Here is an 18,473-nt window from a genome sequence, read left to right on the forward strand (position 1 = left end):
CAAAGATTTCCAGTTACAGAGAATCCCACCATTTACACAAAAGCTTTCTGATAATCATCTCTTCTCTTTGAGAACTATTGGATTTCACATCACAGCTGATCACACAGCTTACAGCCTCCCTGCAACATGCTTTCAACACAAGCTGAGGGGCCACCAGCTGATGCAGGGCACCTAGCGGGAGGAGCAGAGGCACGAGCAAAGCTGCCAAGTGCTCCAGTGCCCCCAGCTATCCCCCAGGTTGGTCTGCAGCACTGCTGCAGCTCACCCCAGCCCAACAGCCAGGACTGTGCTGGTGCCAAAAAAGCACTGTTGATATTTGCCCTGACCCTCTGAAAAATCAGTGGCAAAGGAAATGAAATACCAGTAAGGAACAAGAGTCTGTTTGCTCGGGATGACAAAAGCAGGAAGGTTACTGGCTTGGGAGAGTTAATCTGTCTCCTTCGTATCTGGTGATATTTTAGATGACCTCAAGAAGCCATTTTCACTATTTCAGAGATGCTCTTTTTGGTCTGTGACTGCAGACAGTATCTTCAGGGCTGTCAGGTACAGCTGTCCCATCTCACAGCTCCTACACAACTCACCTTTACACTACCAAAACTGGGTGCAGGACAGCAAAGTGGCTGCAACGACACCAGCCTGCTGTGCTGAATGCAGCCACAGGCTTCCGACGGGGGCTGCCCAGTCCTCCCCACACACATCTGCATCCCTATGGCTCTCCAGGCAGAAATCATCACTCGCTGGTGAAAAGACAGTTAGAAGGCCTAGTACATTATGTTTATTATATTAAATTACTTCAGAATATTTACTGGAAGGTGCTGACAAGGTTTTCACTTATTTTCCTTAGTCAATGCCCACATCCCAAAGATGCTGCACTAAGCCCTCCTGGGAATCCATCAGAGATGCATCCTCCCCTGTCAACACTACCCCATGAAACAGTGGCTGGTAAAAGGCAAAGCCCATCACATGAAGCAAATGGCAAATTAACAGCAGAGTTTAGCATCAGAAAAACACCAAAGGTCCTTATGCTTGAATGAGGGGAAGGATCCACCCTTTGAAAATGTTCATCTGGCTGTACAGGAAGAAAAAAATATGGTCCAAGGACGAACACATAGAAATGCTGTCAGGAATGTTTTTGCCCAAGAAGGAATCTTTTCCTGGGAGACCACGAGAACATGTTTTTGCCTCCTCTGCCACCTATTTACTCTGCTGGGTCAAGAGAAGTCAGCTCAGAGCATTCAGGTACAGCTGAACGCATTTTGTAATCTCCAGTCTCCAAAGGAGCGCAGGCAACACACTGCCACAGACCCCTTCAGACCAGGGTGCTTGGGGCAGGATGTGCTGCTTCTGAAGAGTTTCAGAGACGTCCCCTTTCTCTCTATGCATGGTGCGAAGAAGGTTGCCTGAGCAGCTGACCGAACCATTTTGGAGCACTTTTTCCACTGCTATGGACATCTCTGCAGGTTGCAAGCACTTGGTCCAGAGTTTTCACCAAAGTCATACGAATTTTGAAATACAATGACTCTGCAGCCTTGGCCAAGGATTTCAACTGCATTCCCTAGGCATTATGCTTACTGTGCTAAAAAGCACCTGCAAAGCATTTCTTTGTGATATTTACTTTATAAAAGTAAAGGACAGGGAGAAGAAAAATCACTTTCTTTCTGCTGTTCCTTAGTTTGCGTAAGCAGCCGATTGTAAATGTCAAACTCCAGTGGTGCATTAGAAAAGGATCATGCTGAAAAATCCTGCCTTGAAGGCCAGAGCCCGGGGTACTCACCAGCCCCAGGACCGCTCTAATTTCACACACAACATCCTACATTAGGACCACCTGCAGTGACGCCTGATGTAGCCTTCACAACTCCAGTAGCATGGAAGCTGAAAAGATTCCAACAGCACGTGTGTAGAGGGTTCGGGTTCGCCCTATGCTAAATTTTGGGCAGCACCCCTTTGCTTCAGAGAGCTCTGTCCAGGTTTAAAGGGGTGAGTGGGGAACACTGTGAGATCTGAGCTCATTAGAGGAGCAGGTGGGGATGTTTGCAGCTGAACACGCAGGTTGCTTTGGGAATAATATGAGACAGATGTCCTATATTCACACTCCTTGAGCGTTTTCTTCAAATAAATTGAAAGTGCAGGGTTTAAGGCTGACTCTGTCATTTATCTCTTTAACAACTCTACTTCTGTTTTCTTCTAGGGTAGCAATCTTTTTTTCTAAAGGATGACTCAAGAAGCTAGAAAGCAAAAAATGTTTTCTGATTGAGCAAGGGAAATGAAGTGCTCTCTGGTAAATGAGCTTACTGTAATTTCACGTAGAGAGTACTGGGAGGTGCTCTGCACATGGCCCGTGACCAGGCACAAAGTCAAACAGTGGGGAAGCTCACTGAAGAAAACACACACTAGGCTTTACTAAGGGGATTTCCCTTCAACACACCTTCCCAGCAACATGTTGTTGTTGTTCAGGCTGGGGAGGGAGTCCGTTTTTACAAATGCTAAGTATAGCTTGTGGTTGCTACTCCAGCACAGCAATGCACTTATTCATATCAAATGTCTGAAATGGATGAAGGGACAGTGATTGCACACCGGAGTCCTGGGAGACACACAGGCAGGTCTAGAACCATTAATAGAGAGTTAGCAAAAATGTGCTCAGCAATGTGGAGAATAACACGAAGAGATTACTTAAACTACACACAAAAGCAAGGAAGACTTGATTCTTCTTCATTCATAAACATTTTCCTTTGAAAGACCCAAGCGTCCAGACGTCTGCAAATGGGTAGTGTTTTGGGGTCTCTCCTTTTCGGAGACTCTGCCACAGCCTCTAGCAGAGGACAGCTAGTGAGCATCAGAAGGTTCCCACTACCCACCATCTAGAATTGACTCAGGGAGGTTCCTCTGGGTTAGATGACAAGCCCCCTTTGTCAAGATCTGGGATTTATATATTTAAAAACCCATTGCACAGGCAATGTACAAGGGACTAAAACAGGAAACAAACTTTTAAGATGATATATTAGGAAAGAAAAAAAAAAAGGAGGGATTTACAAGTCCACTGTCTTTGCTTATGATTGATAATGTAGTCCTCAGTGATGCAGGAATGCCATTTACTGCCAACTTCACTGCTTGTGCTTTTGGGACTCAGAACTGTGCAAAGAAAACTTGCAAAAACCTGCACAGGGAATTAGTTCAGGTCTCAAAATAAAGAGGCAATAATTCACCAACTCCATCTTCACTAACAGCAGTTAATGCAAAACAAATTCCATGGGAGTTTGCAAAAATGTCAGAAGACAATAATACTTTGGTGAGGCAGAGCATATTTTATGCATCCTGCTCATTAGCTGTAAAGCCTGTCTGCATGACTGTTTTTTCTCATTTGAATTAATCACATTGTATATTATGAAGAGACACGCTGAGCCCTTTAGTACCTAAAACATTTAAAAGATGTTATTAAAAAGTTATTTTGGAAATTTGCAATTGCACATCTATTCATACACTTGCACTCAGCGATTCTCTTACCCTCACAGTCTGCATCCAGCTAAAGATAATGAGGTTTGTTTACACAGACGGATGCTAGGAGCCACATGCTTACAAGAAAGTAACAGTATTATTCTTCTGAAAGGCGATTAATTTTAAAATCTGAGCTACAGAGCAGCTGATTGCTGTAAGTAGATTTGTCAAACTACTTCACAGAAAGTTTGTGTGTCATCTCTTCAAATGCAGGAAGAAAACTGAAGTATTCAGAGCTCAGTTAGATTTGGTGTACGACCTACTTCCAAAACCAGGAATGCAGAAAATACACACTCAACCCAGGCCACGAAGAGCACTCCTCTACAGATAATATCTTGGCTAGTCTGGAGCCGTAAATATTTAAAGCACAGAAAAAAAACCTTTGCAAATCAACGAACCAATCCTCTGTCTACCAACATATATCCCCTCGCATGAACTAAGTATCAGTCTTAAAGACATTGACATTTTTGCTTCATCCTTTACAGGAAGACACTTCTGCTAGCTTGAAGCCCTCTTTCAGTTGCTGCGCTAGATGCAGTCAGCGCCAGTTTATTCCCATCTGACCCAGCACCAAATGACTCTCCTCTCTCCCTGGTGCCCAGCCTCAATCAATTTAGAGACATCAGCATAAAGTCTCCAGGCAGCCCTAAAAGTGAGAACTGGGCACTGATCTTTTGACTACAACCTTGGGTTTGCGTCCAAGCCAGGCACTAAGCAGTTCTGCAAACACAGGTCTTCAGGCTGCTAAAATTATTAAAAGCAAGATATAAAATAACCTATGGATTTTAGAGTTCTAACAACATTATGAAATTGGGAAAATAAAACAGACAAGCAGGTTTAGCTCAGGCACCTGTGGGCCATGATGATAAAGGTTGATACAAGGGCAGCAGATCCCAGTGCTAAATGGATAAAATGGCATCCCCAGCAGTTTTTTTTTCCTCATTCATTACCAGTGAAGTTTTAGAGTCACCACGTAGCCCTGCCCACCCTTCTCCACAGGGATATCAGTATCGAGTCATTTGTCAGCAGAATAATGTCACATTTTACAATATCACCCTTAAATACCGGTGCGCTCACAGGACAGTGCTGGAGGTTATTGATTTTGAACCAAAGACACAGCAGAGAGCATCCCCCAGCAGGAGAGATGCCCAAGGTCAAATGGCTTCTTAAAATACACATTTGGATATGAGGAGTTTCATAAGGTCCAATAAACTATCAGGTACTGACTGGCGGCACTATTTATAATCAGCCTGTACAGTGCTGACCCCTTTTTTCCTTTAATGAAATTTGGGTTTTGTTGTCATTGTCAGGTATTTTGAGTTAGCAAAGTGCTGTGACCTCTCCCACACTAAAAATGAAAAGATTGTCATAAAAGCCTAGCAGTAGCAACAGCTTCCGGAAATAGCATATATCTATTTAGGTAATACAAACAAGATTTCAAGTCTGTAAAAGCATAAGCTGTTAAACCAAACACCAAACCATCCATAAATGCTTCTATACCACTGAGAAGGAGAGCGCTCTCTCCTTCATTCAGTCTCTGTAAAATAAATCTATGCACGAGCAAAACGTGCGTTACTGCAGCAACGACATCAAGTTGTCCTGAATTAAGACATTCAAGAATTAAAGCTCTCCCTCTTTCTGCATTGCCTAAAGGACAAGGGTTTCCTAAAGGCAACACTTCTTGCAGAGGGCCTCCTACATCCCAGATCACTGCAGCCCCGGCTGGAGGGCGCTCGCCCTGATGTTCTCAAGTCCCCACACCTCACCTTCAGCACTACTTTTTCCTCCTTACCCAGCAGGAGTTTTGGCTACAATGGGCTAGCAAAACCTCATTCTAAATTCCTTCTCCTGCCCCACTGCTGGTTTGCTCACCTGACCTTTAAGTTCTCCTGCACCATACATAAGGGGGAAAAGCACAAGTCACAACAAAAAATCCAGGAAACAGAAGCTTATAACTTCAGGCCATGCTGTATTTAGCAATTCCCTGGTGTGCTGCTGTTTTTAATTGCTGTTGTCAGAACATATGCAGGAGATATACCTGCTGTTTTATGAAAGAGTGCCCTTTATATGTGGTTGTTTGGAGCTTGACTGTCATCAGACCAGTTAACAGGAGTATGAGCTGTCAGGATCAAGCACAGCACCTAAACCCCGCCGTTTCCTACAGCACTGCTCTGCTGTACTGCCCATGGAAGTTGGCTGGGTGAGTTTCTGTGCACGCAACAGAGAGAGGTGCATTTTGGATGTGTGTATACATGTTGATACGTAACATAGTGCATCACAATATTCTGATTTGCAAGTGAGTGATGCAGAGTTTTTATGAGGCGAGATTAAAACTCTTCAGTTGATCTGTATTGATTTTATTTTTGCAGCACTGTCTGCCTGACCATACATCTTCCCATGTCGGAGACCAGACTGAAGCCAGGACCCAGCTTTTTGTGGGCCAAAGCCAAACACAGCTAAATTGTACACTCACCTGCTTTACCAAACAGCCACTGTGGCAGATGCAGTCTCCAGCGAATCCTCGCCCCACAGCCACCTCGCATGGCCCTCTGCACCGCCACGAGCACAGAGCATGGAGGGGCCACGCCGCAGGGGGAGACCGGCACAGTCTGCCCTGCTCAGACTAAGTTTAGCGCTTGTACAGGTGCACACACACATGCAACTGCCAAAACCACGCCGGGAAGCCAAAGGCAAGCGTTGCACAAGCATTGCCGCTGAGGGAGAGCAGCGGCACCTCCATGCTCAGCAGCCGCAGCTTCCGTGGTAGTGCCTTGGCCACGACACCAGCATCTCTCCCTTTCTTTGCACACCGGTAAAGAGATACTTGGAGCATCTCCTGTGTGACCTGGAGGTTCCCAGCCCTTCTTACTGACTCAGAAAACCAGCAGGTTGCATGAAAGCAGCAAACACACCCACACTGCCTTTTCAGCCTTTTTAGCACTTGCCAAGCATCATTTCAGCCTCAACATTATAGATGTTTAACAGGTCCATACCGAACGCCTTTGAACCTTGCAATCAATACAACTGAGCCACCGCACAGATTTTACCATTGATCCATGTTTCACTTCATTAAATGTTAGTTTCACAATGTTCAAAATGGGCTTGTTTAAAATTGTTTAACAACCTGTTGTTGCATCATTGGCTCTAAATGGCCACGCACGACTGACTGCAAGCAAACCTGCAAGTTATTTATTTCTTGCCCTAGAATAATATCAGTTTGGCAAATTCACTTTTAAAAGTTTGCAACACATTTAGCAGTATCCACTTTAAGCTCATGTATACTGATAATACTGCTTACCAATAACCCTTTGGGATTCAGACAAGGCAGCATAACATCCAGCTGTCCCCAGCACACACTCACCTGTAGGTACCGTAAAAGCTAGGCTATGAATGCAGATTAATTACATGCCTGGGAAGCTGCTGCCATGCCAGCTGTTTCCACTGCATGCCCAGTACTGAGGAAGGAAAAGTCAGTGCAAAAATGGGAACAGGATGGTACCAGGGCATGTCCTCAGCTTGTGCACTGCCCAGCCGAGGCAGAAAACAGTTGCAGGATTTCGGTGTGCACTGCAATTCACCATGGGCAATGCCAGCTTCGAGCCAGCAGCAGAGAGAGATGGCACACACAACAGAAGTCAAATGGTGGGCCCACCTTCTTCGAACATCACTGCCAAGCTGCCCACCCTCTATGCTCTGAGAAGGGGCTCTCTTTAAAATTCTTCAAACTTTACATATATATATATATATATATATTTTAAATCATATCAGCTCCCCTGGTGTAGGCAGGTGCAAGTGCTGCAGAACAAGCCATTAGTCCCTTAAAGACTGTACAGTCCTGAAATAGACTGAGTTACACAGATTTGCAGCAGTATGAATGCATACACTCAACAAATTAACGATCAACTCTGCTTCACGGCTTCTCTTTCGTGATCTGCTGAGTTAAGTGTGAAACACCAAATCTTGATCTATTCCTGCCACACCAGGATGGCAGGGAGCATCCATCAAGCCCTTAGCCCCCAGGCAATGTGTGGCACAGGCTAACCTATGAGGGCTGACAGCATACCATCGCTCTCTTACTGCTACTAACAAACAGCATTATTTATCTTCTGGACAAGTTTAATATTTTAGTGCAAATGGTTTTATGTACTAGTATTCCCTCATTTCTATGGCCTTGGGTCACTAGCCTCTGTATTTTCTCTTCTAGAGCCAACAGCTAGTAATGGAGAAAAATATTGTACATTCATTACAGAGGGTGAAAAAAAATGATCTACATTCATGTGATTCCTTCGCTCTCTGGTTAAAGGTTGGACTTGCCTCTTCATTCTTTTCTCATGTAATTTATTAAACTCTCTGCCACTACAAAATTTATAGCAAGTCTTGGAGTAGGTAGAAACGCATTTGTGAAAACAGCTGGTACATTGGACAAAACACCACATAAGAATCAGTGTTATTTTAAATTAAAATACATGAGCTTTTAAAGTGGATCAGCTGCTGACAAGCTTTGCCACCTACCCCTTGCAAGATGCACCCGGGCCACCTGCCTAGGCACGGGCCTCCTTGCTGCACCTCTGTTGGGCGCTGCTTTTGCAAATAAAATACACTCGTCAAGTGTTTTGGAAATTGTGACTCACTTTTGTTGCTGCTGAGAGGCAAGATGACAGTCCAGCAAACTGGAGCCTTGACAAAGCCTGGGTGTACTGCTCCTCTTGCTGCAGCACTGGGGCCTTCAGAGGAAGCACTCTGGTTCGAGAAGGGGGTGTCAGAGTACTAGACAAGGCCTACAGACAAGAAATAGTGGCACTCTTATTCACAAGGCTGTTAATTAGACATTGCAAAAACACAGAATACTGTCATTTTTGTAATTTGGTAATTTGTATTATATGAACTTCATTTTGATATTTGAACTATATTTTGGTATTTGCCCAATACCAAAATCTCCCAGTCATTATTCACTCCTCTGATCAACAAAAGAGCACTGCTAAATTTTGAGGGAAACCTTTTGGTTTTGGAGCTACAAGCTCCACGGCCGAGAGGAGGACACGCATGTCTATGTTCAAATTTGGAGGGCTGCACTGCACACTGTCATCAAACCACCTCCACAATTATAGCCTGGAGTTTCACATTCCCCACTGAAGCGGCATTAGCAAAGGCATTCAGAAAATTCTCATTTGCTTCTTATTTTTCTCCATCCCCCAGTTTTGCTTTCAGCAGAGAAGCCCTACCAACAGTAGTGGCTGGGAAGCGGTCCCTTTGACTTTACAGCTTAAGAATCACACAACGCAATGTTTTTGTTTTCACCATCAACAGGATAAATAGCATTTCTCTGACACATTGAAAACCCTACACAGATAATTCCAACAGGATAAAGGGAGTGCAGAGCCACTCCAGTCACAGGTCAGCATGATTTTGCAAGGCCCAGCAACCTCCGCCAATTTGTTTGGCACAGCCACAAAACCTTCCTCCTGCAAAGCCACTCACTTTGGTGTTGAGGCGGAAAAGGAGAAAGAGTGAAATAAGCTCTTCTCTGCAAAGTTTTATTCATCTGAACATCAATAAAAAACACAGATGGTCTTTTCTCTGAGTGAAGACCATTTAGCACCTGGAAAATTCAAGTTTGAAAGAGACCAGAAGGCGAAGGGGAGAAATATGTTTGTACTGGCACTTCGCTTTGCAAACTGAGCCGTACCCCTTTAATCAGCAGCAAATGTTCCCGTGCACTGCAGTAGCATGCACAAACCAAGCGTCTCTCTCAAATAGATGAAGGAATTTCTTCATGTAAATAAAGAAATGTTTTGCACTGACTTAAGAAAAAAAAAAAGTGCCTTTTAGAATTTATAAAATAGAGGGAAAAGGTGTTTATAATAAAGGTGTTAATAACGCTGTTTGAGACTTGCCTGTCTTTACTGAAATTACTTTGAAGAAATAGGGATGAAGTCTGGAGCAGTTCAGAGAGACCTTCCCCCAGGAGTGCAGTTCAAAAAGCAGTATTTTTGTGAGCCGTATTCCCAAGAGAAAGGCATCAGGGACTCCCACTTACCTGCCAGGGGTGCCATAGAAAATGAATTCACATCACAGACTAAGATGAACACTAAACCAAGAACAAATGAATTAAGCATGCGTCTCACTGCCAGGCTCTACAAACCCAGAGTAAAGCCCATACAGACTTACCTGTCTCCACCAACACCTTATAAAGCATCTTCACCGAGCAGCTTCACAGGGTTATCTATAATTGCATTCACACATCCCATCTGACAGATTCCCCCATAACAAAAAGTTGCGGTAAAGCATTCAGTGAACTACAGACTGGCATGAAATGAATATATGTTCTCACATGCAGAGGAAAACCTGGTCCAGGCTGGTGTCTTATTCATGTAAAGCTACCACTGTTACATTACCACTCCCTCATCGAGTTGTTCTGAGTTGAATAAATTAGTTACACAGGAGTGAACAGAAGTAGGAGATATCTGATCGATCCTGTAAATTCCCTAAAGCCCTTTAAAAACCTAACCTTCAGAATGAGGAAAACCTCCTTTTGAACTACTTTAAGCTGATTTTTAATTACGAAGTATAGAGCATTTCAGCCATGGGTTGTTTTTTTGTTGTTGTTGTTACAAGTTACATTTTTTATAACTCAACAAGAATTATGTAGTTTGTCAAGTACCATATCTGTATCCTTTTGATAAATACTTAATTGTCCTACCATGTTCTACTGTAGTTATATATGAGCGCAAGAGCACCTGCAAAATACAACTATTTTTGACCAAGACAGATTTCTACTGTTTATGGACCAAATTTTGCTAAGAGGTAGACAGGGAGAAAATCCGCTTACAGCAAAGGTATATCAATAATGCCATTAGTTCAGGAGCTTACCTAGCATGTTTATCTTTTATTGCAGTAGTTCTGTCACTTCATTTCAATACATATTACCATTTTTACCACAGTTACAGGTTTATAATCTCTGATTCCAAAGGCCTTAGGCCTTTAAGAGCAGCCACTAACAATGGGCAGTTACCAATACTCACAAATGATTAAATTTTAAACCTTTTTAAATACTAAATGTGACGATTTTCATGTAATTTACCAAAAACAATTGCAACAGATATACCAAACTAAGAAGAGAAAATGCATCATTTTCACATAATTTTCCAGTCATTTATGCCTACGAAATAAATCCCAGTTCTTGGGACTGTGTCTATAAAACAGCAATGAAAACGTGAAGGCAATCAGACCCTTTCTTTTAAGTGTACTTCCAGCCAGCTAAAACAGAACTACCTTTCCTGATGGTTTAAATGTTGTACAGATTGTTTTCAATTACCAAAGCAGATTTTTTTAAAAATGGTTTGGTGTGCAGTTATAGCTTAGTTAAGACTAAGATGGCACTGGCGGCGTATTTTTCCCACCCTTTATTTACCTGTAAAGAATGAAAACTTGTAGGACACATTTGAACAGAGAGCAACTCAGAGTGCTATTTTGGATCAGTTGTACCACTCTCTTTTAATACCATATCTTATTTATGTAATTTTAGCTCTTCTTGTTTAGGCTGCCAGAATACAGGGCATAACAATATGAGAAATAGAAATTACAAATGTGGCTAGCTAATAAACGGTTTGCTCAGAAATCTCTTGGGGAACATATTTAATTACTCCTAGGTAAAAACAATCAGTCTGCCTAACATTTCCTCCCCGTCCAAATGGATAGCACTGGAAAATTAGCATGTTTCCAACTCCTGCTCTGATTTATGCAGTTTGCTGTTTACAATGTTTCTATGTTGCCATAAAACTTAAATGCAGCAAATATGAGTTAGAATACTTTTTTTTTTTTATGCTATGCATTCAAGAAAGTTTTCCCTGATACACATGGTTGCTGCTGCATGCTCACAGTTACCTGTGGGCAGTAAGCAGGGCAACAAATGATTTATATGACTGCCAGTCTTCCCAAGGAAACACTTTTTCCCCCCTCTATGAGGGGCATGACATGACGAGAAATGACTAGAAATTGCAAACTTCAAACAATTTTTCCACCTTCAGATTACGCACCTGGGAACTTTACCACAGCTCATTTCACGGTGGGATGTAGTCATGCCTTTGCACGTGCTGTGTTACAGAGGTCTTGGCACATCCCAAATCCTAACGTCAGCCTGGAGAAACGTGCAGGAGCAGGACGCAAGAAGCTGGCCCTATCCACAAAATGGCTGCCGCCACTCCCTGCTGAGCACTGCAGGCCCAAGCCATGACCTCCAGCCTCTGCCAGGCCTGTGGTGGGGCAGGGGAGTCATTTGGCAAGCCTGGAAAACGCCCCCTTTGAGAATCCACTTATCCTGTGCTCTGGGGGAAAATTCTGAGAGGATTTTTGCTGTCTATCACCAGCAGCTGCGCTGATTGTGGGTGCCTGGGTGTTGGCCATGGAGCCCTGTGAGGAAAGGTCCCGTCCGGTTCCAGCGGCCCCCAGCACAGGGCACAGTCTGGCCCCTCAGCACCACCTCTGGCGCAGAGGGGTCAGGAACAGCAAAATGGTGCCCAGCAGCAAGGTGTGAGCGGAAAAAAATGAGAAACCCTCCTGCCAGCCCTAAGGAGAGAGGAGGAGGAGGAAAAGGGGGAGCATGAGGCACTGCAGCTTGAGGCAGGCACTGCCCTGCAGCCCCTCAGTGCTCTGCAAAGATGCAACAAGGAGACCCTGCACAGCATCACTGCTGAGCCATAACTTCCTCGCTTACACCCTTTTCTATTATTTCTGGAAAGCCTTCTAGGCTGGGTAATAACAGTGCACAAGCAAGCAGAGGCTATTTTAAGATATTTTCATTATCTCTCTCAGAGAAAACTGCTTTCTCATTTTATGCCATCTGGAAATTCACCTCACAGAGAAGAGCTGTGGGATGCTGGAGAGGACCCAGCCCTGCTCTCCTCCCAAATTCTGACATACAAAGCACAAAAGATAAAACAGCATGGCTGCATCAGAGCTAGCACGTCAGAGTACGTCCTGTGGTGACAGGCAATGCAATGCAGTTACCAGTGGTGCAGATGTCCTGAATTGGTTATCTAGTCCCAAAATCACAAAACTCCCACCCCACAGAGCTAACCCTGAGGAGCAAGAGTCCTTGGGTTCTCTTCACACCTCCCCAGGCCAGAAGCACAGAAACAAACCTCAGTCCCTTACTTAAAAGCACTGGAACAAAATAGGCAATGAAATTTTCAACTGGCACATAAGCATCACTAAAGGATGCTGAGCATCAATTATCTCATCAAGATCAAAGATAAAACCTTATCTGCACTAGTCTCAGCATCACTCAGTAGCAGACCAGATCTCTGTGAATGTTATCAAAAGTCATCTGCTCTCCATTGTTCCTTTTTCCTGTTAAGGAAGGAATATTAGCAGGGGAAAAAAAAAAAAAAAAAAAAAGGTCTATGTGACCATACACTCTATCTGAGAAAAGGAAGAGCTTCAAAGGGCCAAGGGAAGCTAGTCGGATAATCTGAAGTAGTTCAGACCTACGCCATCTTTGTTTTAACCTGAACATTTCTCCAAAATGGCTTCAGAGCAGAATGTTTATTGCACACTGCTGGCACTTACCTACTTTTACAACAATCTCAATTTTCCATTAGCACTTGCAGAAACATTTTGCTGGACACAGCAAAGTTATTACTTAACTTAAGCACATACGGATTATGGAAGTTATATATGAATATTCCTGCAGTTTCCATTCAATCAAGGTACCGACACAGTTTTTGTCACCACGGTACTTAAACACTTCTAGTACTCTTATAAAGTAGGGTTGAGAGAGGTGATCCTTCCCCTCAGCACCAGTGAGCTGTTGGGAGCACAGGTCCCAGTTTTGGCCTCCCTAGCAGAAGATGAACTTGGACATACTGGAGCAAGTCCATTGGAGGCCACCAGGATGAACAGGGGCTGGAGTACATGGTGCGTGCCTCTCCACAGTGCTGCGCAGTGAAATGGTAAGAGGCAGACTTAAGGGAAACTTTTTCATGGTGAGGAAGATCAAACTGGATCGAACACACTGTGTCCCTGCTGTCAGTAATGAGTGAGCAACGTGTGGGGATGAACCCTAAACAACTGGTAGGGCCTACTCTAAGAGTCTGGTCCCCAGTGCTCCCCGCTGGCACTCAGCTGCTAGCACGTGCCACAGCCAAAAGCAACAGCTTCCCCTGCAGATTATTACAAGCCACTCCTATCCTGTTTACTTGTTATGAATCGTTTCAGCATGTTTTCCACAGCCTGATTAAACTGTGGTAACAGCTCATCTGTTCACAAGCGACCTGTCTAGGTCCTCAGGTGCCTGACCCCCTTCCTCCGCCGTCACGCTCAGCCAGGCTCTGATGTGTAATCACTGGGCAGACCTGCTCCACAGACAGCTTAATTACAGCCACATGCTATTGGGGTCAACACAGAATTTAGAGATTGAACGGCAGGTAACATATGGCATAATTTATGATTACAGAAATATAATGGTGCCTTTCTGTCTTTGTCCCTGTCTGCCCAGTAATTTGCATGACTGGAAACCACGTGTAGTGCATCAAGAACAGCGCTTTCCAAGTGGGTGAAGGATGGCAGCAGCCCTGCTTAGCCACATCAAGCTGTTGGCCTGGGGATAAGCTGGCAATGCTCTCCCCATGGGATGCAGCAAGGGTATGCCCCAGCTATGGTGTGGACTGGCCCTCCTAGACGGTCTATAGCACTCTGAAATACCAAGTGGATATTATCCTGTATGTAAACTAATAGTAATGTGCTAATTATGCAGCTTTGCTCTTCTAATGAAGCTGTCTCTGACTATACAGACTTAAACACCTATTTCATTTTTTCTCCCAATGTTATTGATGGGATCTGTGGAGACAAAGACTAATTATTCATCATTTTATGCTTTTCTCCCTCTTGTACAATTATTAGCATGACAAGGTGAACATTTAAAAAATTTCTAGCTATAAGTCATCTCTGGGAAATAAAATCTCTTCTTCTTTTAACATGTTAACATAATTTATTTACTGTGATCAAATGAAAAAGCTTTAGAGTCCTTTTAGCTACAGGTTACTCATCTGGACATGAGGTGCTCTACGTGTCTGTGGGGAGGAGACCATTTAAAAGTAGCATGCTTTACTTTGAAATCACTCATTCAGATGCTACCAAATGCCAAGATGCAAATAAGTAATCTGACCACAGACTATTTGATTTTGATTACTTTTGATTATGCTTTGGGTTCTCTTTTTACAGTTCTGGTATTAAAATCCTGATCAGGAAAGCCAAGAAACTGTGCTGAGAGAGCCTTACCAAGAGAAATGCAATGCCTTTGGGGCTCTATAGCAGAGAACAGACTTTGCTCAGAAGAGAGCAAGGTCCCATCTGCAACACCACCTAACTGCACTACACACCAGACCACAAGCTCACCTAAGTCCCATTTGTTTCACTGATCTTCAATAAAGCCTGGCACATGCACACCTGCATGCAGACACAGCAAAAGAAATGGCTACATACGTACACTACAAACTGATTCTGAAAAGTAGGAAACTAATAATTTGTACAGTTCTTTTACTATACTGTTCAAAACTTCAGTAGCAGAATTTAATTCATGCATCATAATTTAGAAGTTCATCATCACACCCCCTTTTCTATGGTGGCACCCAACCTGAGCATCAGCAACTCCAGAACTGCTGCCCAAGTGTGGAAATCGGTAAACCAAATCTGAGAACAACTCACTTCTTTTAGTCAGTATCTCAACTTCTTCCCTGCCACCAGTTTTATTAGGCCATGGCTACGTACGCTAATCCTCTGCTAAGCTGTTCTGAGAACACATTACTTGCATGCTGCAGGAGAAAAGCACAAGAGGAAAATAAAACCTCAAGTCAACTTTGGTAGGCTACCAGCAGCACAAAGTACAAGTGTCCAAGTGACATATCTAACTAAGCCCTGAAATAGCCAGTGCAAAACTCCAGAATCTTTAGTGAGAATCCAAAAGGATGATGCAAAATGGCTATAGCAGGCTTAAAAATTAGAAAACAGAAAAACCAACATGAGGGAGTATAAAAGTAACATCAGAAAGAAAAGAATACATTGCTTTAACATCAGTGTAAGGTGAGAACATACAAGAATAAAATTTGGCTTTAAAATGAGTTTCATAATCTGCTGTGATTGAAGTAAAGACCTTATTCAAGACAGCATTCATCTTGCACATCTTGGGGGGTTCCAGCCTGAAGCAAGGGGTTAATTCTCCAATTATTTCACAGGATTAGAACTACTATTTTTTTTCCCCAGGAAAAGTAGTGTTATTGTGAAGCCCATCCAGACATGCTATTTCATAATTAATCTTAAATAAAAAGTGAATTCTCTCCTTTGTCTAAATAGTTTGCTTTGGCTCAGCTAGGAGCAGCAATTAGCAAGACAGCCTCTCTGAACGTATTTGATCTGCTACAGAGCTTCCTGCTGCGTACCAGAAGAACAAAACTGATTTCACACAATCCATGGGGTTTATGTTGGCTGCATGTGCTATAATTAAAATGATCTTTTTTTTTTTTTCCTTTTCCTGAGGGCTTTGTTTATATGCTTGTGGTTTTTTGTGGGGAGGCATGCACGTACCCAATTTAGCAGTTTTGTTGATTTACACTTCTGCTCTTTACTGGTTCCCTTTGTAGTGCTCACTGTTTGTAGTTTGGTGCAGAAATTGGGACCCGTTATCATTTGTGTTATAGGTCCATTTTATTAGCAGGAATAGAGGAACAGTTCCCATGGAAACGTTTCCATGCTTCATGGTGTGCTTTTCCTGGGATTTTCAAGGTTGTGGAGGGTGGGCTCTGGGGGTGCTCTGGTGCCTTTTAAATGGGCACATGCAGGAGTCTGTGAACATTTCCCCTTCAGTAGGGGGAGAAAAATAGCATATTTTTAGATTATTTCCTGTCTTATGAAGTCTAATGCCTGTGAAAACAGAGCAGCTTGACAGCCCCGTAACACAGAGAGATGTTCAAGCCAATTGCCACCACCCTGCCAACAAACCCGATGCCTATTCTGAAAGGCCACCTCAAAACCCCAGAGAGTGTTTTCCTCCCACTCTCTGACTTGTACACTGAAGCCATGGGCGATGTTAGGGTTTGATAGCACTCAGCGTACTCACCCAAGCCAAGACGTACTTGCGTCATGAAGGATTTTCAAAGCTTCTTGAGAAAAAGGATGCCATCACCCCCCTCTAGCTGAGGCATTTGAACACAGAGAACCCAACACTACTGCTCATGGCAAACTCTACCCTGAGCATTTATCAAGAGCAATGCTAAAAAAACAAACAAACAAACAAAAAATACCACCACACAAGTGAAAACACCTTCTTTCTCACACAGCCTCTCTCTTGGGCCTCTACTGTCGGCATACGCATGGGGTGAGTTGCCCAGCAGATGGGTTACACCTCTGGGGGAATAAGCACAGCAAGAGATGCACCTACAGCCCACATCCTGGCAGGGCAGCTCCCTGTACACCTTCTCTTTTTCCTCTTTCTTTCCAGAGTCTGGGGATGGGTTCCCAATATTATTTTTTCCTTTATTTTTTCATCTGAAGACTTATAAGCAAATTATTAAAAAAATAAAAAATTACTTCACACTATTCATAGTAGTTGGGAAAAACACCAAGCAAACTTCAGAAAACAAACCTCACAGTCAAGGCCACTGCATTGAAGAGAGAATTATGACAAATTCTTTTTCAAGTGAAGAGTAATTATCACGTCCTAACAAACATATTCAATAATTCATTATTATTATTTTGACACTTCTCTGTGAACCTGCTGTTTAGGAAGCAGTTTGAGATGATAGCAAGCCTTGGGGCCCTTCCCCATCAGCTGGTGGAACAAGAATTACTAATGTTTGCACAAGGCGAGAGCTACCCGGAGCCTGGCCCTGGTTTGTCCAGAGAAGACCTCACCAAACCTCAGGGTATGTTCACACCCCCACCTCATAACCTCCTGTTTTCAAACAGGAAAAAAAACAACAAACCAACCAACCAAAAACACCAAAAAAATCCACATCCACAGAATAAAACACGAAAGTATTGCAGAAAGTATGCACAGTGTGGAAAGGAAGAGCAAAGGTCATGTTAAATAGGGTCTATAATTCTTTGGTCAACACATTTATATGAGAGGTGGGAAATACAACCTCAGCTCCTGTGCCTGGGGAGAAATGCCTGAAGTAATGTTGTAAGTATGATCACGGTAAGTGGTGAAATATCTGAAAAGTACAAGCTTCTCATCATGTCCTGGAAATACAAGAAGGGAAACAGAAAAGGCAGAAAGGCAGACCCTCCAGTCTGATTTCAGAGGAGACAGCCACAGGAACTAATTAAGTATCTGAAGACACTACAATTTTATTTTTCATCATCCCCCATGAATATTTCCCAGTTTTCTAATGACTCCCATGGAAGTGTTTGAGCTTTCTCAACTAAAAGATTCAAGTAAGGTTTGTGTGCCTGGTCCATGTTCTTGAGAGAACATTTTTAGAACATGATAAAAATATTTTTTTGTTTCTGTAAGACTATTTAAAACTTGATTTTCATTCACATTGCCACTTGTGCATTGTCTGACCCTACACCAAAGCTAACAGGAGTGCTCAGGATTGTTCCACGTAGTCTCATGCTCCTTCATCAATTACTAAGCCTTCTCTCTGATCATTTTGTGAAGTGGCCCCACTATTTGCCTTTTCACAACAACTGAAGTTTCTCTTCCATGTTTTGAAAATCGCAGCCACACCATGCTATTCCTGGGTTAAAAAAAAATCACGATGAGTCTGGAATCACCAAGGAAGAGGGGACAAAGGAATTAAAATAAAAGTCGTTAATAGCAAAAAGATCATTTGTTCTTTCCTCCTTTTACAGCCTATTGTATTGTTCAGATAGCATTTCCCAGAGCTGGCAACCCACACCTTGCAATTCACTTCTGGGCCATACTGCATGTGCTAGGAAGTACCATAATCATGAGGCAGCCCAGTAAACACCTGTTTGCTGGT

General features: G+C 43.2%; 1 long non-coding RNA gene across 4 annotated transcripts in view; it reads right to left on the reverse strand.

Moving 5' to 3' along the window:
- The window catches only part of LOC106042290 (uncharacterized), a 97,922-nt gene that overhangs the window by 75,997 nt on the left and 3,452 nt on the right, over positions 1 to 18,473 (reverse strand). For 3 of the 4 annotated variants that reach the window (XR_010830857.1, XR_010830856.1, XR_010830855.1), the window contains exons 3-4: positions 11,529 to 18,227; positions 8,124 to 8,270 (exon numbers count right to left, since the gene is read on the reverse strand). This is a non-coding gene — a long non-coding RNA (uncharacterized lncRNA). The remainder of the gene's footprint in view (positions 1 to 8,123; positions 8,271 to 11,528; positions 18,228 to 18,473) is intronic. The other variant, XR_010830858.1, reaches the window with a different exon arrangement.

This window comes from Anser cygnoides, chromosome 3, assembly GCF_040182565.1.
Source record: "Anser cygnoides isolate HZ-2024a breed goose chromosome 3, Taihu_goose_T2T_genome, whole genome shotgun sequence".
Taxonomy (NCBI): Eukaryota; Metazoa; Chordata; class Aves; order Anseriformes; family Anatidae; genus Anser; species Anser cygnoides.